Here is a 25,098-nt window from a genome sequence, read left to right as displayed (position 1 = left end):
GACAGAGAAAATGCCCGCAATTGACGAATTTCGATTTTCGCGGTAGGCCCTCTGATTTCCTAGGATAGCGGTGCCATCATATAGCGGCCGTAATACAGCGGTTGAGTGATGTCGATAGAACGTTGTCTATGTAAACAAAATGGCGCGGTTTCCTAAATGGCGGTGATTGAGGAACATATTTTTTGCGTCCGTAATATTACGGCCGCTATATGTCGGCACCAGAGCTTAAAGTGGTATATTTTGAAGATAATATGATTTTGTGTTAGTAAAATGATTATATTTGTAATTTTTTATTATATTTTGCAAAAGGCGTGTACTACTTGATTATAAATTACGATATATATTCTACCTTTGTTCAGAATTAGGTGACACAATTTTATCTATTTTCTGTTTACTTATGATTAGAAAAAAATAATGCTGGTACCAAGTTTATAAGTTTTTTTGCTTTTATTAAGCTCTTATTACAATCCATAGATTTAAAATTGATTAAAGGATTACACCTTACACCGTTACACATACACCGTTAAGATTTTCCACTCGTTAGTTTATAATTTAACGTAGCGGGTGTGGCACCGCTGCACTGCGCGGAACGACGGAGTCGCGGCGTGAAATTTTGTATGAGACCAGAACAGGAGGCCTACCGCGAACCACGTTCGACGTGTAGCCTCTCTGTCGCACTTGTTAATTCGTACGTAAGCGTGATAGGGAGGTAACACGTCGAACGTGGTTCGCGGTAGGCCCTCAGACCTGACACACGCCGCGCCTCCGCCGTTCCACGCGGTGCAGTGTTGCCACACCACTACGTGAGATCTTCATTGTGGGTTAAGTTAGTTACTAAACTGACTCCAGTCTCTTTTTAATTTAACTAACAATTGTTTACAATTTTAAGATACTTGCGACAATCTCTTTTCTTCTACAAACTCTAAGAACCACCAAACTTATATTAAAACAACAGATTTAATAAAAATAAAGCTATCCCGACCGACCGACCTTCAGCGGATCGGATTATTTTTTGGCAAATTCTCAAAAACCGGGCAACAAAGAACCTCTCAGCAATAGGAACTATAATAACTGTTTCACCTGTTTTACTTTATGTCCAGACGTAAATATGTTGTCTGTTCTTGGCAGAGGCCAGGAAGCCTGTTCAAAGTTTCAAAATTTTAACTCGCTATACCGTAATCTCGCATAAGAACGTAGCCTATCCGCTTGTCTAAGATAAAGTATGCTATAGTAAGAATATGGCCAACTTCAGCTTAGAAAATGGAACAGGCTATACAAGTACTGGTCGCCCTCTGATTGAATTAATTACACATTAATATGTAGCTGGCAAAATAGTGAAAAATTTCATACAAGTTCTTCCCGCATAGCCTTTCTGAGCCTACGAGAACGTGACACAGTTCGTATCATAGCACAATCTTTCGCATTTCAATTATGAAATAAAAAAAAGAACGAAAAAGAACGTTTGCACAATACTAAAAATATTCGCACAGAGTCAAAAGTTGCGCTTGACGCTCCTCACTTAGCGTGGTGTCACCGTGTCATGACTAATGAGCCACATACTATAAGCGTATTGATATCAAATTACAAATCAAGTTGAAAATCCAATAATCTCATTTTTACATGACATGCATTTTTCTCTTATTTAGCTATTACACATCACTCACGAATTTCGAGAGAGTAAATTGAGCACCCGCCTGCCCACCAGGCCAAGCAAAGTACGGCCCAATGCGAACAATGCTTAAAAGATGTGAGTGTCACGTGACTCTCTGTTTTGACACTGACAGATCGGTATCGTCACATGTTTTTTGTTCGAATTAGGCCGATACCCTCTCGCTTCCTCAGCCCTCGAATCACCTAATTTGAGAGCGAGATATCTTTGAAGTAGATAATAACATATCAGTAACATATTTTTGAAGTCCGAATGCTCTTCCACGTTTGTCCGATGAAATAAATGTTACAGAGCGGTTTATGAAAATTAAATTTCTAGATTGTTATGCACTGATCTTTGCTATCCTTCTCATTTATTTGACCTCTAAAGTTGGCACGGAATAGCCATCTCATTTTAACTGCTGAATATTACCTATGATAAAGAGGGATATTATCGTTTGTTTGGGAATTTTTCTGTTGCATCGTAGCGGCCAAACGAATAAACCGTTTTTGATCTAGTTTTTAGATGATTTGGTTGCGAGTGATTTTTGCTGTTTTGGGCCGAAATTTTAGTATTTTTTTTCAATTTTTTTGAAATAGTTTTCTGATCTATACCTCCCGACCCCCGACCGAGGTTTATCCCACCATATTTAACCATCACACACATAATATATTTAAGCATAAGATTTAAAGATCTTTGAGAACTTTTTAAATATGTTTCTTTTCTGTTTTAATTGGTTTGTATAAGAATAATAAGAATATTAGAAACTATCACTGGTCTGGTCTTAATTGACATTGACCAGGAATTTTCAAGATACACAGATCGTAATTACTTAAACGTATTTTGGGAGTTCTCCGTAAAAAAATGGCGGCAAATCAAGCGTCGTTGCTACCGTTGAATGAAACAGAGAGAATATACAGTAAAATATTAATCTACTATGTGTCTATTTGACTTCAAAAGTTCATTTAATTGAAATTAGCCAAGAATTTGCCCAATTCCGTACAAATATTGGTCGGCATGTACAGAGGCACTTGTCATAACGTGTCAACAAGAAAGCTCGATGTACAAACAAACAAGTCACTTAAATTATGATGGCGTGACCGCTGGCCCATTATCCACGGGGCATGGTCTGTAATAAAAGCGAGAGCGGATTTGGTTAAAACAAGCTGATGGTCCCGGGTTCAAATCCTGGTACGGGCATTTATTCGTGTGATGAGCATGGATATTTGTTCCTGAGTCATGGGTGTTTTCTATTTATTTAAGTATTTATAAATATTTATATGTTATATATATCGTTTTTTTTTTATACTACGTCGGTGGCAAACAAGCATACGGCCTGCCTGATGGTAAGCAGTCTCCGTAGCCTATGTACACCTGCAACTCCAGAGGAGTTACATGCGCGTTGCCGACCCTAACCCCACCCCCCTCGTTGAGCTCTGGCAACCTTACTCACCGGCAGGAACACAACACTATGAGTAGGGTCAAGTGTTATTTGGCTGCGGTTTTCTGTAAGGTGGAGGTACTTCCCCAGTTGGGCTCTGCTCTAGATCTGGAATGACATCTGCTGTGCTGTGCCCTACCACACAAGGCGAGATGACATTCACATTGCCCATACCTCTCTTTTGGACGTAGTTTAAGGACATACCCGGGTCCAAATCGTTGTCTAAGTACCCTCAACACAAGCCTTATTGAGCTTACTGTGGGACTTAGTCAATTTGTGTAATAACGTCCTATAATATTTATTTATTTACTTTAAAAATGATTGATAATGAAGTATTAAATTTGTATTTTTTAAGCCCTATAAGCTGAAACTATTGAGACTAATTTAAGCGAATTATAAAATATTCTTACTGTTGGCATGGAACTTACTAAACATATCGCCATTTACTGGTACGACAGTTTCGATTACCTACATAGCAAATACATACATGCCTGTTAGCGTTAATTTTAAACTCAAACATTTATTCAGCAAATAGGCCATAATAGCGCTTTTACCCGTGAAGTTGTTTTACAAGTAATAATATTAAATAATTATTTACTATACATTATCAATAAATATTATCAAATGCAATTGCAAATGTCAATTCATTCAAATAGTAGATGTTTACTTAGTGATATATACAGCGTCTAAAAAACGATATAAACAAAAAAAAAAATGTTAAAAAGTAACAAACAAATACTAAAAATCCCCAATTCTTAAGGATAATCATTAACATTAATATTAGGTATCACAATATCACCCGATGACAATAAACCATCACAAACACAACCCAACCTGTCAGTCTATAACATGGCCCCCAAACACCAAGGTTCACCAGTACAGTAATTAATCTTGATATTATATTCTATAGCCTTTCCTGGCAGCTCTTTTGTCTCTCCCCGCCCGATTGGTTCCTTTGAACGCGGTGTACTTGGATTTCAAATCTTGATACTTACAAGTTAGGACTTAGTTCCGCAAGTTGCTTGTTAAATTCAATTTGGTACTTAGATCTTGTCGCTGAATGTTATGTAATGGAATTAGGTTATAGTGATGAAAGGAACGCTTTGACATAGTTTATGTATTTTAGGCTGAACTTAATGATAGACATTTAGTGCCAAAAGGGTAATATTAGGGTTACAGCGAATACCATGTTGGAAAGACATTGTAAATAACTACCTTATTTACCTACTACTTAGCATGTTTTCGAGACTCTCACTCAATCATTTAATGCACTTAATGGATACACTGGTGGAATATAAATATAATTATTGATCACATTATGTACCCTGTTGGGCGCAGCAAATACGGAGAAAGGCACTTACATACTAAAATAAATCTAGGTTTATCTAGGTTTCATTTAATTCTAGGTAAAAAAAAAAATCTAAGTATTCATTTAGGGTTTTTTTTTATTCTGGTGATTTTCCTAATTAGGTTATAAACATAATAATACAGCTTAATGCATAGGTATGTATGTACAATATCAACTAATTTTTTTGTAAAAAAAACATGAATATTTTGGTTAAAATATACATAAAACGGAAAAATGTACATTCAAAAATATATCAGGCCTTGTATTATATTATTTCATTTTCTATTTCACAAACTTCCTGTAAGTAAACAGTGTCACTCGTTTGGGACGTAAACAAGTGAGTGACATAACTAAATTAATCACGGGAGACGTTAAATATACACGATAGAAAATTAAATTGAAACATAATATGGCAGTCCATTTAGGCGAATATTTATAGTTGTAGATACACTTTTTTTTTTAAATTGGGAAACCAATTTTATTCAAAATACGCTACTTTTTTTAAAATTTGGGAGTTAATATTTTATTTCTACTCAGAATCATGAGTTCTTTCGATCCTAATAACATAAAAAATGTCCTAAGATTTTTATTTCCAGTTTGTTAACATTTTTCATAGAAGATGACGGTAACGGAATGGAAAAATGAAAAATATAAAAAAAAAAATTGGGAACTATTTTTACCTATAAGGATTGAAAGAGCGCCCGGATTCTGATTAGAATTACCATAAAAATTCAAAATTTTGAAAAATAGCTCATCTCACCCCCAATAAAACAAAACATAAACCTACACGCAAATATGTTGTTGTTTATTTATCAAGATTACATACTTCAAAATCATACCTTATAATTATAACTACAGTAAACACTAAAGATAATATTTCACACAGATATTCATTGCCAAATGAATTTCCCTAACGCTAACTAGTAAACTATCACAGTCTAACTATCTCAGAACAACATACAACTACAAAAAGTCGTATTTCACTAGCAATCAAACGTCTCTTAAGCCCTTTTGGTAGCGGAAAACGAACAACTATGAAATAAATGTAAATTGCCCAGCTCCAAACTCGCAAACTGCTAGTCATAAACTTGGTATTTCTAGTTTATTAAATAATAAGCTATTTCTGGCGAGCCTATACGGCGATAGCTTGTTGCCTCTGATTTCAGAGCAGAAACTTTGTGTACGGGCTTAGATGTTTTTGGTAACCTATTTGGGAATTGTTTTACGGCACGATTCAAACAATGCTTTTAAAGCTCCTGGTTTCCTAGTATAACGGAGCCGTCATATAGCGGCCGTAATATTACGGACGCAAAAATAATGTTCCTTCAATCACCAGGAAACCGCGCCATTTTGTTTACATAGACAACGTTCTAGTGGCGTCATTTAACTGCTGTATTACGGCTGCTATATGACGGTACCGCTATCCTAGGAAACCAGAGCTTAAGTCACAGCGATACGATACAGATCTGTCACTGTCAAAAGTGACGTTTTTTGGTTGAAGAAATGTACTGTGACTTCTTAGAAGCATTGTTCGTATTGTTAGATACTTAACAAATTCACCGCTGAGTTACGGTCGTAGCTAATAACGTGGATTTCCCGGTACGTAGCGAAAAAGCTTCGTAGAGGCAAAATGACAACGTGTCTTTTCATTCTTAAACTCACTTCCAAAACTGCCTAGTAGGTTTTAATATTTGAGTACTTAATGGTATTGCGAGATTCGTATTGAATCAATTTAAATATTTAAAAAAATGTATGAATGAACCGATCCAAACATTCGATATTATTGGATATTATTTCTATAGTCTTTATAGTCCGTAGATACCAGACCATTATTCAGAATTTTAGCTACAGAAGGTCTTTGTTAGAGATTTAATAGGAATACCTAATAGTATAAAATATATTTAGCGCTAGCACTGGCAAGGTTAAGATCGATTATTTTATTACCTTTGCATGGTGTTTCAAAAGCAAAAAAACGAAAGATATGTAGCCAGGCCTTATATTCTCGCAGTAATGGATGGCTTCGCATGAGGGAATGAGAAATACTGCCTGAATAATGCGCTTTATTATTACACAATTAAACCTCCGATGGCAGGGTGTAGTTGGAAAGAGATCAGCATAATTTTACAAGCAGTTTGTACTAAAACAAATGTTTCCATAGCGTTACAGACAGAGTACACTGATTAAACATATAATAGCAAATAGAGAAAATTGTTTGATTTGACTATCGCCTACACTGTTAACTGTCCATTGGAGGACTTTATTAAAAAAGGCAGCAGCTGGCATAGGCTGTTTGTATAAATGAAAGTAACTAAACTTCCGTGCGACAAGGACATATTTTAAGTTGAAGATTCACATGTTCTTCTCCATAAGAAAGACCTACGACAGGAGTTACGCGCGTTAGCGGACGGACTCAGACTGCGAGCTGGTAGCCCAGCGGTAAGAGCGCATTACTTTCATTCCGAAGATTGTGGGTTCAAAGGTTCAATTTTGATATTGATAACAGTCACTTTTCGGTGATGGAAAGCATCTTAAGGAACCCAGTCTAATCACAAAAAGGCTTAGTTCTCCTCTGAGTTTGGAGGTTAGATGGCAGTCGCTTTCGTGAAACCCAATGTGTACGCCAATTCTTGGGACTAGTTGCCAAGAAAATTTCAGGCTCCCGTGAGCAGTGGCAAAAAGCCGGGACAAACGCAAGGAAGATAATTAGTCGCTAGTTTGAAAATTCAAAAATTCAAAATTCAATTTTTTTTTTCTGCAAGTAGGCCTCAAGGGCTCTTTTACAAGTCAATACAACATTTATAGTAACATCATATAGTGACATGAAAAATACATAACATCATTTATAAATACAACAGCCAATACCTGGGTAAACATTTCATTATAATAATCTTAAAATAAATAATTACTACAATATAATAGAGATGTATGTATAGTCTCTATGGTTAAAAACACATTAAATCTGGAGATGTAAAAGGTCCCCAATGTCAGAGTACTAATACTAATAAAATTTGGAGGTGTAAAGTCTCTCCAAGTGTCAAAATAAAATTTATACTAAATAAATAAACCGCGTCTGGACTGTTAAACTAGGAGTCTCATAAACTAATGCTACAGAATACATAACTAGTATGTACCAAGTCAAATATATTATACAGTATGACAGAGACATATAGTTTCCACGGTTAATACATTAAGTTTGGAGATGTACCCCACGATCTGAGAAAAATAATAATACACAATAATAATGACATTAATAAGATTTGGAGGTGTAAAGGTTCTCCAAATGTCAAAGAATAAAAAAAAATGTAATAAATAAATAAATATAAAAAAATAAATTTGGCTGGAAACACCCAAATTTGGTCTTGTAGACCGACACCATTGACATATAAATCGTTGGTTGATGAGTTCGCATCACGCGCGCGATTGGTTGCAACTAGTTCCGTTAGACTGCACGATTGGCTCGAATTCGAGAGCGACACTGAACTAGCGCCATTCTTAGTGCCCGTAAGGCCCGTACTTAGATATATAAGTATGTCAATGACTGACACATTCTTGTTAACACTTATTCTGTTAGCAAGAATGTGGATAAGAATCATGTTAGAAATTACATTTGTTTTATTTATTAATCATTTATTTTAACTTTATTACTGACTCTCTATCAGTCGTTCGTTGGGAATCGCGCAGAAACATGTAGATAGTTATTTCGAGATGAAATATGAAACAAAAATCCAATTAGTTATTGTAAACAACCAAACAATTATTCAAGAATTTGTTTTGTGATAGGTAGATTTACCACGCATCTACCTAAAACGCTAGCAAAAGAAAGCCGCCAGGAAAAAAGTGGCAGAAAAAGGGTTGCAAATCTGCCTGAAACCGGAAACTTAAACTAACCGCCCCGCGGCAACAAACCTGGAAACGGCTACTGTTCTTAATTTAAGGATAATAGTGCCCGCAATTTTACTATAAAGACGGTATTCAGGCCTTTTTTTGATGTTGGCTGGGAGGCTATTACGGCATACGGGTGGCACGTTTAGTTGTGTAGTAATTATTGAAATCACCCTGTTTCCTAGTGATACCAAAGCAACTTTTTTCATGTCAGGTACCCAAATATTTGACGACCGGTTTGGCCTAGTGGGTAGTGACCCTGCCTACGAAGCTAATGGTCCCGGGTTCAAATCCTGGTAAGGGCATTTGTTCGTGTGATGAGCATGGATATTTGTTCCTGAGTCATGGGTGTTTTCTATGTATTTAAGTATTTATTAATATTTATATATTATATATATCGTTGTCTAAGTACCCTCAACACAAGCCTTATTGAGCTTACTGTGGGACTTAGTCAATTTGTGTAATAATGTCCTATAATATTTATTTATTTATTCATTATTATTTATAATATTTGGAACAAATCAAATATGATATTCGTCAGTTTAAACACCATCTTCTAGCATTTTTTGTAACTTTTACTTTTACCAAAATATTGTAAGCATGCATAAGAAACACATTAAAAATAGCACAATCGATAGAACAAACCTCGAAATCTCTTGAACAGTCTTGAAATTTGGTATATATGTAAATTAAAGGCCCCTAATCGTATAAGTAAAATTTGCATGCCTACACTGTCCGCAAGATGTGATGTTACCACCTAATTTATGAACCACATTTCTTGCGAATACAAATATTTCTATTTTAGTTAAGGGCTCTACAGATTTTGAAATAAATCACATGCAGTTCCCGATCCATTGCCGACTAAGTAGGTGCAACAATCGCTGTATATGTGTGGTTTTTGGCAAATCGTGAGTTCTTAGTTCGGAGCAAACTACTAGTTTAGGTAATTTGTACAACGCGGTAAGTTTTCTAGCATGTTCCAGTTCATTTGGTCTTGAGTGTTTAGAGCTCTTGTTGGCAGCAACGTGTGTCTGCGTCCGAGGAAAGCTGAAAAACTTGGTTAGCCCACCGTTGCCAAACACAGTATAGCGTTTACTAACAGTATGTCAACTTAGTTTTTAATCATTCAAGTGCCGTTATAATCGTCTAAACTGGAAAATTGATTGAACAAAATCTATGAAAAATTACGTGGCGTGAGGTGTAAAATTACATCTGCTAATAAACTAACAACGGAAATAAATAAAGTTCGTCGTCACGTTCTTTGACACAAATTACAGAAATATGTATAAATACAAAAATCACCAGCAGCAATCACAAAAATCATGAGATTTAAGAAGAAATTTGGAATATTTTTGGGATTTGCGATGTACTTCGCATTAATTATTTGCATGTCGCCCGGCTGCCCAGGTAGCAAATTTTCGTCATCACGACGTCCATTCACGGTCATTTCAGACGTTAATGACGTCGCTACTTTCGTCGTACAGACGTTCGAAATGACGAACATATGTCATAGCCTCACGACGTCTCTAACGACGTCGTATTGGACGTCTAATAGTAACGTAATGTGGACGTCTACCAACGTCGTTGGTAGGACGTCCAATAGTAACGTAATATGGACGTCTTCCAACGTCGTTGGTAGGACGTTCAATAGTAACGTAATATGGACGTCTTTTAACGTCGTTAGTAGGACGTCTTTTAGTAACGTAATATAGACGTCTTCCAACGTCGTTGGTAGGACGTTCAATAGTAACGTAATATGGACGTCTTTTAACGTCGTTAGTAGGACGTCTTTTAGTAACGTAATATAGACGTCTTCCAACGTCGTTGGTAGGACGTTCAATAGTAACGTAATATGGACGTCTTTTAACGTCGTTAGTAGGACGTCTTTTAGTAACGTAATTTAGACGTCTTCCAACGTCGTTGGTAGGACGTTCAATAGTAACGTAATATGGACGTCTTTTAACGTCGTTAGTAGGACGTCTTTTAGTAACGTAATATAGACGTTTCCTGTAGGGCAATTACGTAAAATTTCGTATGTACGTTGAGGCGATCCAAATGTAATTTTTCTACACAATGAATGTCATTCGGATCGTTCTAACGTACGTACGCAGTATTACGTTATTACCCTGCTGTGATGTATGCAAGATACTACGACGTCTTCAAAAGAAGTCCTATTAACGACAAAATGACGTTCAATTGGCAAATACAATAGACGTCAATGGGACTTCAATTTAAGCCAGTTATCATTCGTTTATTGAAGATTCGATTGATAGATTGCACATACGAAATATTTTGCCAATTTATTAACTTAACTCATTATCATTAAGCAACCATTACTTCCCAATGACGACTATTTGTCAATTGCATGCGACGCGATGCTCAACGGGGGCAAGAAAAATAAAAAACCCCAAATATAAATATTATTTAACCAGATTTATTTAATTTGCCTGGGCTACTCATAGCATCAATCAATCACAATATGCATGGAGCATAAGAGAACAAATGGTTGTCGTTGAGATTCAAGATGGCGAAGACGTCTCGAGAATATTTTTTTGAGTTTTGCTCATTTATGTTGTTCAAAGTGTAGTATTGATAGCTTATTATGCAGTGAACTATCGTGGAAGTGTGCACTTAATGAAAAACTAATCTTGAAACGCGTTTAACCATGTATTTTAATCAACACCCGGCAATCCATCGTGGCTTTTAGTAAAGTCCAGCTATCTCTTTACTAAAAGCAACTACCGAACAACGTCATGCTCTACGAGCACACTTAAAACTTACAACGAAACTTGACATTGGCAAAATCATCATACATTTGATGGAAGCCATATTTTAAAAGAAGAAGAGAACAAATAAAACAATTCCCATTAGTCTCTTGGGGAATTACACATTTTGAAATAATGTCACACAGAGGTAAAATGTTGTAATCAGAAATTCAGAACCCAGTTCAGATACTTTACAAATATCAATTCACGCAGAGTAATAAAATTAAAGCTTTACAGGAGTGTCACACACAATACCATGTAAGTTGTTGGCTACTCGTAGCATCAATCAATCACAATATGCATGGAGCATAGGAAAACAAATAAAACAATTCCCATTAATATCTTGGGGAATAACAACACATTATAAAATAATGTCACACAGAGGTAAAATTTTGTAATCAGAACTGAGTTCAGAGACTTTTCCATAAATGAAGAAACATTGCTTTTAATAGATTTTACAACAAAGAATATTGTGTATTTAAACTATTTTACCATTTGTATAACAAAAGCAATCACCTACACGAACGGTTTTAACATACAGTGTAAAACCGTTAAACAACATTATTATTATTAAACATTGTTATCAATAGGCGTTGGTCCTAAACTATTGCAATAAAAAGCAGCTGGTAACTCTACTTCATATTTTGGAGGCAATGATGGCTTCATTTCTTTTAATCTTTTAACAATTTGTAGTAATAGTTTGTTAGGCGACCTTACCAAATGTTTTAACATGCCCAAATAATTTTCGAACGGAAATCCGGAGTAATTGTCCAAAGCGCCAAATAAACTAACATCATCGCATAAATGACATAATATATGAACATTATAAACTATAAATGTACGGCCATAAACAGTTATGGAATGTTTTATGAACATTAATAACAATTCGTGCGCTAAATCTGTACCTCTTTGGTTAATATGTTTAGGAGAAATGAGAATTGTTATAGCACAATGAAACAACAAAAAAATTTCATACAGTGAGACCGGAAGAATATTTTTTAGAGCTACGGGTCCCGTATATAACAAAAACATCCTAAATTCTGTAGCTTTCCAGCGAGCCAACTCGCTCAAACTTCGCGGTCGCCTGTTAAACTCTACAGGTATATAACTGGCACAGTTCAACAACTTTTCCGAAATTATTTTCACTAAACGACTACTTAAGCGAACATTTAAATCACCGCCGACCCAAACATTTAAGTTTCCTCATGACTCCTAAACATACGGCGTGCATGTAATTTAATCGACGGGAAACGATGCTACTAAATCTATAGGAAGGGCAACAAGTGGAGACTCACCGAGGTGATGGTCTTCATCAGACTGCAAACGAAACTGTATGTCAGTTCTCCTAGTAGCAGACGCGCTGTTATAAATTACTCGACCCTGAATATATTCACCCGGGTCTACACATTTATTACAAGATGAATATCCACCATGTGTTTTAGTACATTTAATGAAAGCTCTAGCAGGAGCGTCACACACAAAACTATGTACTTTGACTACATAACAAATCCCTTCGAAATCGATTCCATCATTAAGTAATTTAGATAGTTCATCAACAAATGGGTCCAAAAACAGAGTCAAGGGCGAAGGTTTAGAATTTCCACAGAAAAGAGATATTACAATAAATGGTTGTGCATTATGAAAGTTTTTGATTAACCCTAGTATAGGCCATAATTGTGTATTGGAACTTTTGAAAAGCGGCAACCCTGGATGGGTTAAACGACAACAATATTTCTTTATTTTTAAATTTGGTTACACTGTATAACTAATAATATAATTGTTCCTGAATTTGATTCATGAGACCAATGTGCACTAATTCTCCAGACTCCAAAGAGATACTTGATATATTCATTGGTGTATTTAAAAGGGTTCTACTATCTCCAGGTAGGTCGGGACAAATAGGATTAAGAATTTTCAACAGACTGTTAAGAGCATTGTGTGGAATTTTGTATTCTACAGTAGCCCAATGTCTTAATTGAGATGGTAAATCTTTGGAATTATCAGATTTTGAAACAAAGTCTGCAGAATTCTGTTCTAAAGATGTAGAAATATTTTCGGCGATACTACTTTCGGAATTGGCTCTGTGTTCCGGGATACTGCTACAACATGTAACTGTAGCAGCGAATGTACTTTCTGGTGACAATGCTAAATTAGTTGATGATGGTGATGGTATATTTCTGAATGCAGCAGTCTGCTGAATATCCAATAACATTTTTTGTTATTCTTTCCTAACTCTTCGAAACATTTGACGGTCACCTACCAAAACTTTTTTATTTTTATTGTATGCCATTCTGATGTACACTGTTATCAAGCGCTTTTTTTGTTCTCTCCGGTGCGTGCTTGAGCCAAACTTTTATACTGTCTTTAATATTTTTCTGTTGTTGTGGCACTTTTTAAGCTATCTGTAAAAAAAAAAAATGTTTGAATCATACCTTTTACGTTTTGATGAAACCCACAACTGTACAGTCAGCATCAAAAGTAGCGGATCAAATAACGCTTCATAAGTATCTACCATTTTGTAACAACTTAACAAAAAGTGATGTCTTTAATATAGAACAACTAAGACTGTAAAAGATATATATACTTTTGAATGCAAATTTTACAAATTTATCTTTATTTGGAAAAGTTATCCGGAATATCAGATACTTTTGGCGCGTTATTTCGTCCGCTACTTTTGACGCTGACTGTACACAACTGCTTTGAACATTAACTGAAATTTGAGACAGATTTTGAGAAGATCGACCGAATAAAATAAAAAAATTTAATCTGTTACAACCATCCCTACCCCTAGGGTTCTAATCATGTGTGAAGCGATTATATTTTTCCTGTAATATTTATGATAATATTAGTGTTATGTAAAAAAATCATGGATTTTCATTAGTAAACTTCGGAGATAAGGAGGGATAAAGGTATTTTTCCTTCATAAATCATTTTTTTACTACCTATGAAAAACCTTTTTCTTTAAATATATAATTTGAGCTCTTTCAAACGATACCCCACTTGACCTAGTAACTAGACTTTGAAATTTTGCTCCCACTTCATATGGGGCATTTTTCATATTGAATAAAAAAAGCTGTCTGGGTTAGCGTTGTTCATGACTATTCCAAATTTCAAATCGATAGCTTAAATAGCTCGAGATATTTATCAATGTGACAGACGGACAGACAGACAGAGTGGCACCATAAGGGTTCCTTTAGTACTTTTATGGTAAGGAACCCTAAAAAGGTACTAAAACTTGGAGTAACATTCGTTATAAATATATGGTCCTGTCATCCTGGCACTCGCTAAGAAACACATCGGTATTAAAACTTTGGTATTAAATCAAAAAACGTACTAGTTTGTACTTCATAAATAGTAGATTCGGCAGTAATGACTACTGCTTCCTAAAAACACGGGACTAGCCGGGTCCACACAGCGACCATAAGCACGAGGCAATATCCTCGCGCGTATGCTCGCTCTGTGTGGACCCGGCTACTTACGACGTTACGAGGCTATGCCGTTTATTATACCTATCCGGTACGCTTGTAGTTTCAATGATACTATCGCATTGACAAACTTAAAACTTACCACGTTAGCATGGTTTTCTTGTGACGTTAATAATTTTTCCACAATTTCCAACTCCTCCTAAGTTTTGATGGGAAATTTTAACTCTGGTTTTAAATCCAATCTTGTATGTTTTTCTCGCAAAATCGAGATGATTATATCATTCTGGGCCTTTATGTGGGCCAGTAGTGACACCACTGTATCATGCAAACCTGAAAGACAATTATGTTAATGTAATAATGTATTAGTGATGGGTCGCAGGTAAGATACCGAATGTATGTATGTATAAATAATATAGCGGCAAAGTATTAACGTTTTACCAGCCGTGAACAACAAGCGTGTCTTAACCTTTTTGACGCCAATGATGGGTATACATCATTATACGCGTCGCTGAGCTCGACTTCATGTCGCTGGCTTCGTGTAGCCGCGTTCGAATGCTATTTCATAGAAATACATAGAAACCAGTCAGTGACGCGGCGACATGAAGTCGAGATCAGCGACGCGTAGTTGTGTTTCAACTTGTACCTTTACCTACCTTTTAATCCTTGACCGCACGATGGCGTTGCTGGCACGTCGCTGCCAAGATTCGGTGGTTGTTCTTTTCGCGACCAAGGAGTACGTATGCGTGAAACCGGAGTTAGCCGCCCCTCGCCGTCTTCTGTTAAATCTGACAAGTCAAAAATATTAACAATACAAAAATTTTCCGGTACCTACCTATCAATAAATAAAGATGAATATACGTCATTTCTAAAAATCGTCCTAGTAGCTGGTTTGCTAGTGCACAAAAACCCTGCTCTTTGTGACTATGCGCTAAAACTTGGTACCTACAGTCGATTCTTAGCTGGTATATAGATCCAGACCGGGAGGCACATGCTTCTGCAGCAACAGGCAAGTCCATCCATGTAGGTTCCCAGTTGTTATTGACCTTCGTGCAACCCCAAGTAGACAGACAGGGCAGACTTTTGAACCAGCTAAGAATCAACGATGCCAAGTTTCAGCGCATAGTCACAAAGTGCAAGGTTCCCATACAACGGCATGCAATATCAAACCAGCTATAGCTGTTTACCCTGTAGAAATGAACATAGGAATGAACACCACACACATATTACACATACATGAACATGAAAATCAAACCACCGCAGATGGTTAAACATTGATATCTTACCTTGCAGGACACTGTTTGTCAAGACAGGAAGCCCGTCAACTACATTCAGCAATGAGAGGGTTTCTGTTGGCAAAAAACATTAACATAATATGTATTATATTTATTTTCTATGAGTATTAATAATACAATGCACGCTTAGACCAACTTGCCCAGTCCAGAGTAAAAAAAAAACCGGTGAAGTGAGAGTTCGTTTAACTCGCGCACCGAGGGTTCCGTACAAACTTTCAATTATCTCATGTAAAAATACAAAAGACTTTAATGACCAGAAGTATACTAAGTATAATTGTGTACAGCGTCATCTATCGGCAAATTGGCTAAATAATTTGCGGGACCTGTGTACATTATGTTGTCTTTATCATTCGAACCAATTTCAATTTTTTTTTGTTTTATTTGAAAAAAAGGTGTTTTTTGTGTAATCTCATACGAATTTCAAGTATAATTAACACCAGCAACGGAGGTTAAATTGCAAATTAAATTTCGAAAGGTTTTTTGATAGTCACAAAAAAGTTTTCAAGATTTTTTCTGCCCTCTGGGCGGAAAGCGTCAACTTTGCTCCCGCTGCGCTAAACGAAGTTGCCGCTTTCCGCCTCCGTCGAGCAGAAAAATAGTATGCGCACCACGGTAGGAAACGTAGGACATTCCATCCCGCGTGTTTGCCACCCTCGCCTTCGGCTCAGGTGACAATTTGTTTGCATTTCCCTTCATTAATGATTATTTTTCACTATGAAAAAATTAATCAAAAATTGTTTTGAAATGTACATTTAAGATCTTTGAAACGATACCCCACTAGACCTAGTAATTTGAAATTTTGTCCTCTCTTCATATGGGGCATTTTTCATATTTAATAAAAATAAAATAGAAAAATAACACTTTCAATGTGTTTGGGTTAGCATTGTTGATGACTATAATATTCCAAACCGATAGCGATGTGACAAACAGACAGACAGACGGACGGACGGACGGACAGAGTTGCACCATAAGGGTTCCTTTTGTACCTTTTTGGTACGACACCCTAAAAAATTAATCATGTGTGATGTCGCCGCGAAATAAACTACCCGTCCCTTTGTAATTAATACAGTTAGAATAAGATGGGTAGTCTATCTAGCGGCGACATACTCTCGCGCCAATCATGTGCTGGGCTTACTGGTAAGAATAATATTCTATTAGGTATGTATTAATTATGATTTACTTACTTTCTGGTGATGAAGGAACTTCCCGGGAATCTCGGGTAATGTTTGGATGAGCCTGACGGGTATCTGTACAAACCATAACATATTATTTTTGAGATTTCTTTGGAATGTCATACTTCGATATAAAAACTAGGTAAAATAGATCTATTCACTCTTGATTTTAAGGGGTCCATACCAGAAAAGGAAAAACCTTCCATCTGTCTCTCCATGCCAAAACAATGTTCTAACAAAAAGATAAATTTGACTAAAAGAAACACTTAATGGATATAACAGAGTAAGCAGCTAGCTATATATATTGACCAAAATAAGTTTTTGTCAAAAATTTCATTTTTAGGGTTCCATAGCCAAATGGCAAAAAACGGAACCCTTATAGATTCATCATGTCCGTCTGTCTGTCCGATTATGTCACAGCCACTTTTTTCCGAAACTATAAGAGCTATACTGTTCAAACTTGATAAGTAGATGTATTCTATGAACCGCATTAAGATGTTTACACAAAAATAGAAAAAAAAAACAATAAACTTTGGGGGTTCCCCATACTTAGAACTGTGATAACAGATACATTGAAAATAATATTTAATTTGTATGAAAAAGAGAAAATCTGAAGATTTCATAATTTTTTAAAGTTGCTGAACTAATGTTGATCAGTTTGAGGAGTTACAATAATATGGTTTAATTATTTTCTAATGTTATAGGAAGCACCTGATATATCATATATTATATTTGCATGAGAACCATGGGACAAAAATACATTAAATAAACTGGCTGTTGTTTGATTATGAGAAAGCAGCAACATAAAATGGCGGTTATGAAGTTAAATCCTGACACTTTGCACACCTATGAAGTTGCTAAACTGAATACAATATGAACCTTAGAAAAAAATGCTACTCTTACTATTCTGACACATGCAACAAGTATCTACAGCATCATAATTGTTCAATGTGGCGGGACTTAATTCATAAATAATAATGGCCCGTTGGCTATAACCTCAACTTACCTCTATAGTAAGCAGCAGCAGCAGTTTTGTTAAAGAATTTTTACTTAATTGGTGGTGGCGTTATGTGACCGTCATCTTCATCGCTTGTGGAAATATACATATCTGTTATTTCTTTTCCGCTTAAAATTTGGTTCTTCTTCTGCTTCAGTCTGTAAGTCTGATGTCTCCTCGACCAGTTTCAGTTTTCTTTTGGCTTTATCTATATCGCCTTTACATGCAAATAAAATAAAAAATACACACAACATGCAAAAATAATAAATGAACACAACATAATGCCTCCCTCAGTCAATTAAAACAAGGTTATTGGTAGCACAGTCAATTATCCATTTACCTGGACACTACAGAAGTTATGTTAATACAGACACAATGCAAGGTAAAATTACCCCAAAAATGCTGCTACTTGTCTCAGCAATAGGTTTATGAAAATGTGCACTGGCACTAGTTTTCGTCCACTTGACGAAATTTGAATATAAACATACTTTGCTGCACAAATTTGTACGTACCTATTGCAATCATTAATGTCAAAACAATATATCAATCTATTTATATAAAATGATATTTCGCAAATAGAAAATTAAAAATCAATTACATTAATTGATAATCTGTACGGAAATTAACGCAATGACTCTACATATTTTATCTTCGAAAAACTGAACTATCACAGAAAACTGAAACTTCCACCAACATTAGTAAGCTCTCGGTAAGGCCGGCGCCCCACTGCTGCGCACGCTACATCCACGGCCCACGTTTTAATACAAACCGTGGGCAAGCCCACGAAATTTTGTATAGGAACGTGGGTCGTGTACATAGCGTGCGCTGCAGTGGGGCGCCGGCCTAAATCAAGAAATATTGCATCCAGATACCATACCTCTAAGTACGTGACTTACCAATAGCAAAATCCACGTGGTTCTTAAAATAAATATATACGTAATACCAGTCTCACAAAAAACTTTTTGGATGGCGTATTGTTTCCATTTCTAATCCGGTGTTTTGGTATCCGCCGACACCTTTTCAAAAGCTTTAGATCCCTTGACGGGTGGCCAAAATATCTCCCGACGCCTTGGCGTAATCCACTGATTCTTTACAATGGATATTGATCCGCCGCGCGCCGTCTTGATCACTGAATTGTATCACTGAGTATGTACTCATCACTGAGTATGTGTTTATCATGTGATAAAACTAAAATATACCTTTAAGAGTCTCGAATTGCACAGCACCCTTCTTCTTCTTTTAAAATATGGCTTCCATCAAATCTATGATGATTTTGCCAATGTCAAGTTTCGTTGTAAGTTTTAAGTGTGCTCGTAGATCATGACGTTGTTCGGTAGTTGCTTTTAGCACAGATCATATAATCTTTTAGTAAAGAGATAGCTGGACTTTACTAAAAGCCACGATGAATTGCCGGATGTTGATTAAAACATGGTTAAGCGCGTTTCAAGATTAGTTTTTCATTAACTGTACACTTCCACGATAGTTCACTGCATAATAAGCTATCAATACTACACTTTGAACAACATAAATGAGCAAAACACAAAAAAATATTCTAGAGACGTCTTCGCCATCTTGAATCTTAACGACAACCCCCTGCACAGCACCCACGGACGCGATACAACACAACAGACCGGGCAAACGGAAAGGAGGGAAACGATACATGACACATGACACTTCAATCAAAATGTCAGAATTTCGTTCCGTTCCAACTTCTGATGTTTCTAAAAATAACATTTTTAAGCTTGTTTTGGTGTTATTAATTATAAAATCTATAAAAAAATACTGTATAACAACTTTAGAGTTACCGAAACAAACGGAAATGTTTTTTTTTACTTTATAAATATTTTATAATACAAGATTGACAAATTGATATCAAGAAACGAAACGCGTTATTTTGTCGGTTACATACGTCTTGATAGTAACCCCAAATAGACGTCAATAGAACGTCAATTTTGTGACTAAAATGGTACGTCCTACTAACAGAGACCCCAAATAGATGTAAATTTCTATAAGAAGTTACTACGCTAATATTAAGAATCACGTTTAGTGAAACAGGGCAATAACCGCGAAAATCGACGTTCGTCAATTGCGGGCATTTTTCTGTCACTCTAATGACGTCTTAGTGAGAGTAAAAGAGAAAGATCCCCTCAATTTGCGAATTTCGTTTTTCGCGGTAGGCCTGCACGTCTTTGACTCGTTGTTCGAAAATTAATAACGTTGTTGTGACGCCGCTGCGGCGGGGCGTAGCGGCGCTGCAATCGCTGTTTCAACACGGCAGTGTTGCCACGTCTCTTGTTTTTACAGAAGATTCCCCAATTACAACCCCAATTATACGTCAGTGACACGTCAATTTAATGACTTAAGAAGGTACGTCCTGATAGTGACCCCATACAGACGTCAGTCGAACGGCAATTTTGTGACTAAAAAGGTACGTCCTTATAGTGACCCCAAATAGACGTCAGTGAAGCGTCAATTTTGTGACTAAGCTGGTATGTCCTGATAGTGACCCCAAATAAACGTCATAAAACGTCAATTTTGAGACAAAGAAAGTACTTACGTCGTATTAGTGAACCCAAATAGACGTCAGTAAAACGTCAAATTTGTGACTAAAAAGGTACGTCCTGATAGTGATCCCAAATAGACGTCTGTGAAGCGTAATTTTTGTGACAAAGAAAGTACGTCCTGATAGCGACCCCAAATAGACGTCAGTAAAACGTCAATTTTGTGACTAAAAAGGTACGTCCCGATAGTGACCCCAAATAGACGTCAGTGGAACGTCAATTTTGTGTCAAAGAAAGTACGTCCTGATAGTGACCCCAAATAGACGTACGTGAAACGTCAATTTTGTGACAAAGAAAGTACGTCCTGATAGTGTCCCCAAATAGACGTCAGTAAAACGTCAAATTTGTGACTAAAAAGGTACGTCCTGATAGTGACCCCAAATAGACGTCAGTAAAACGTCAAATTTGTGACTAAAAAGGTACGTCCTGATAGTGACCCCATATAGACGTCAGTGAAACGTCAATTTTGTGACAAAGAAAGTACGTCCTGATAGTGACCCCAAATAGACGTCAGTGAAACGTCAATTTTGTGTCCAAAATGGTACGTCCTAATAATGACCTTAAATAGACGTCAGTGAAACGTCTACTCTCGACGAATATAGTACTGACCTTGTTATGACCTATAAATGACGTCAATTGTGCGTCACTGACGTCAGTTTGCTACCTGGGTGACGGCTATCGGTTACATATTCGGACTTACGAGAGTGAACATTTAGTTACAGCGTGCGCTGTCATCTCTGATAGTTTAGTTTCACCACCAAAGAATCCAAGAATAACTTAACGCCAAAAAGCAATCCAAGGTTTCTACAAAAAAAAATGTAATCTTAGAAGGAGCGAAACCTAAAGGTAATAGCCTGCTGATAGCGCTTTTACTCCCACGTCACCTTAACTACTACATTCCACTTAATCACTGTGCCACAAACCGGGTAAGCTGCAGTATAATAAACATTTAAAAATACCGTCGCGCCCAATCAGGCGACAGATTGTGGATTATGTTTAATCAATCCTAATACCATTAATAGCGCTTTTACTCCCGCGTCACCTCAACTACTGCTTTACACACAACCACTGTACCACAGACCAGGTAAGTTGCAGTATAATAAACATTTAAAAATACGGTCCCGTCCGATCAGGCCACATATGGATTATTTTTCACTCAATAGCGTATGTACTCCCGCATCACCATACTGCTTTTCACTCATCCACTGTGCCATAAGCCGGGTAAGTTGCAGTATAATAAACATTTAAAAATACGGTCCCGCCCGATCAGGTCACATATGGATTATTTTTCACTCAATAGCGTGTGTACTCCCGCATCACCATACTGCTTTTCACTCATTCACTGTGCCACAGACCGGGTAAGTTGCAGTATAATAAACATTTAAAAATACGGTCCCGCCCGATCAGGCCACAGATTGTGGATTATATTTCACTGACCACAGCTCCAAACAAAGCTCGTGCTACGTGATCGCGGTTCGAGAAACGAGATTGCCTTTGTTGACTTGGAGGTGTTTCCTAAATTGTTTAGTTTTAGACGGAAATGAATTTACGAGTAGGTTAAAGTGGACATACAAATATAATGTCCGTCTAAGCTAGCTTTGTATGGATATGAATAGAAAAACGTGAGGGAGTGTCATTATAAACATCATACAGGCTGTAACAAAAATAGTGGGATCCGTTTAAGGGCATATTCGGTATCGTGTTCTAATATGTCTGTCTGTAAGATATGTATCTCAATGTAAAATAATTAAACTGTATTAGATAGTTTTGAACATGAACTGTACCTACAGACTTATCTCTACTTAGTTGGAAAAGTATTCCAGGGAGGCAGATACTTTTGGCACGTCGTTTAATCCACTACTATTGATGCTGACTGTACACGGTTTGTAAAAAAAAAATGAATAAAAAACAATAATGAAATAATTAAAACATTCAGGATTGTGATTAGTTATACTATTTGCATACAAATGTGTGATTAAATAAAAATGTCTATAAAACACAAAAATAGAAACATTAATAAAGACCATAGAACATGCAAACACCCTAAAAGCGAATAAAATTCTGGAAATTCAAAACGATTATTTCAATATGACTAACCTCCACGCAATACTGTTATGAGATTTTCATTTCAAAGAGCATACATAATGTTTGTGTACAGCCATACTTAAAAGTCACGTAATACAGCCACTTAAAGTGTAAGTTAACGCTTCTCTGGCACGATAAAACTTTGCCGTTAAAAATTCACTTTATTTGGTTTAAAAGCTTTTTACGGTTGTTTTCAACTTCTATTGACCATAATTAGACGCTAACGCGACGCGATACAATGTAGTTGCAGCCGTAATAGCGGCTTAGTGTGAAAATGGGTATGAAGTACTTGTTATTACAATAATTATGCGTTGCAGTGCACTTGTGGAAAAAAATATCAAAAACGACGTCAGCAGTCTAGAGGCGGGGATTTTCACTGACTTATTGCGAATATATTATTTAATATAATATTCCCAACTCCACGGTACTACACACAGAGCCGGCGCGGCAAATACGGGAGTCTCGACACCAACTACAACTTTGTTGCATTTGGAGTCGAGACTCTTGATCCGTGGGGCCCCGCAGCACAGGGCCTATACCGGCAATTGGCGAAACGGCTGGCGGATGGGACCGGGGATAAGAGAGCTGACAGCTTCCTCGCCCAACGCTTGAGCATAGCGATCCGACGAGGAAATGCTGCCAGCATCCTCGCCACCATGCCTCTCGATGCAATTTTAAATTTATATTTTTAGTTTTATAGTAGTTTTAGTTAAGTTAATCGTAGTTTATTTGTATAATTTGAATTATTGTAATTGTATTTTTATAAATAAATATATTGAGACATTTCTCTGTTATCGATATAACAAGACGTGTATTGAATATACTATTGACTCACCAGAAAGCCAATTCAAAGTTCCATTTTGACTTCAAATTGATGTCTGTTGGTTATCATTCACCCGTACGTCTCACTTGCCTAGAAAAGCCAATTTATTGAATTGATGAATTAACAAAAATGACACTAAACGCTTACATAAAAACAAATTGATCACATAATGTCGTTTTAAACTTACCAATTCAATAAAATAGGTTTTCATTGGTGGACAACATTGAAGGGCTAAAGTACCCCGACCTTACGATACATGTCTGGACAAGTACTTATGACTGAAATGCATGTACGACTGACAACACAATGACATCAAAATGTACGTTTGATTCGGTCTCCAAGATAATCTTTATTATTCATAATTATATCTAAAACATCGGCATCGCCCTGAAATGATCCTCTTAAAAAATGTATAACAAGGGAAATCTAAGAATACTTTTAAAAATTAACAACCCGATAATTAATTTTAACTACTAACTTCCAGCTGCTAAAAGTTCAATTCAAAACAAAACCGTTTAAAATATCTAGAATCATTAATGAGAAAAAATCGCTAAGTCGGCTCTTCACTGGAAGAAAGTTTCCTTCCTGCCGCCGTTGAAAAGATGCAGCCTTGCGTTTTAAACAACTTGAATTTCCTGACTAGTTTAATTCAAAACTAACCTTAATACGTTTTAGATAAGAGTGTTATTAGGCGATGCTCTCGCTCACTTATGCCGTTTTCATGTGGATGAGAAAATTCCCTTTCAGGTTTACTCCCGTGCGCGAAATTAGTTCCAAGTGAATGTCAGGAGATATAATAGTTGGTTCAATCCGTCTGTCGGCTGCGTCATAAAACTTGGAGTTGCAGTTCAACTGCAGTTTCAGCTGGATCGTTTTTAGGTGCTTATTATCGTTAAGTTTGAATGAGTTGAAAGTCTGACTAACCTTATCAAATCTAAGCTGAAGCTTTTGGAGTTTCAATGATATTACTAGATTTATAGAATTACAAGCACGGGATATGCCAAATATCTGTATCTACATGACTGTTATTAAGGCGTTTATCTTACCGTGTTTGGCTATTTTTGAGCGTTTTTTATGGTTTTTCTTTGGTGTTGACTTTGCGTCTTCAATCGTGTATTGAACAAAATTTCGTCCGCCTTTTTTTTATACCACGTAGGTGGCAATCAAGCAAACGGCTCGCCTGCTGGTAAGCAGTCACCGTAGCCTATGGACGGAAAATTCTGGAACCGCACGGATGGACGGTATGGTCGGATTTTGGAAATCTTTCAAAAATATAACACTGTCCCGGAGCTCAATTTAGATTTAACAACTTGTTACGGTTTTGATCTTATTTTGATATGACATTGAAGATCGCTAGGACACTAAAGGGCTGGCTTCGGATCGACTAAGGTGGAGACTACTACATCAAGCTGCCCCGACAAGAGCTCTGCTCTTAAATTAAAGAAGAAGATCGAAGATCACTCACGCTGGTTGGTACATGTGAAATTAAGTGAAAGTCGTGTGTCAGATGCGCTAATAACCAAGACGATCGTTAAATTAAGTGAAAGTTGTGTGTGAGATGCGCTAATCACCAAGACGATCGTTAAATTAAGTGAAAGTCATATGTGAGATGCGCTAATCACCAAGACGATCGTTAAATTAAGTGAAGATGTAGATGTA

The 25,098-nt window shown here is 36.6% G+C and overlaps 1 protein-coding gene and 1 long non-coding RNA gene across 8 annotated transcripts in view; one reads left to right on the top strand and one right to left on the bottom strand.

The window, feature by feature from the left end:
• LOC133515584 (CUGBP Elav-like family member 6) overlaps positions 1–25,098 on the top strand; it is a 614,398-nt gene that overhangs the window by 244,121 nt on the left and 345,179 nt on the right. The window lies entirely within an intron of this gene.
• LOC133515488 (uncharacterized) lies at positions 10,734–19,607 on the bottom strand. Of its 2 annotated transcripts, none has more exons than XR_009799035.1 (7): positions 19,170–19,607; positions 17,980–18,187; positions 16,986–17,048; positions 15,793–15,855; positions 15,163–15,294; positions 14,652–14,839; positions 10,734–13,486 (listed from the first exon to the last, which is right to left on the bottom strand). It is a non-coding gene; the product is annotated as an uncharacterized LOC133515488 (long non-coding RNA). The 2 variants fall into 2 exon arrangements; XR_009799036.1 differs by lacking the exon at positions 19,170–19,607 and adding an exon at positions 18,867–19,155.

The sequence above is a fragment of the Cydia pomonella genome, chromosome 2 (genome assembly GCF_033807575.1).
Source record: "Cydia pomonella isolate Wapato2018A chromosome 2, ilCydPomo1, whole genome shotgun sequence".
Taxonomy (NCBI): domain Eukaryota; kingdom Metazoa; phylum Arthropoda; class Insecta; order Lepidoptera; family Tortricidae; genus Cydia; species Cydia pomonella.
Note: the sequence above shows the minus strand (reverse complement) of the source record. Positions and strands in the feature narration are given on the sequence as shown.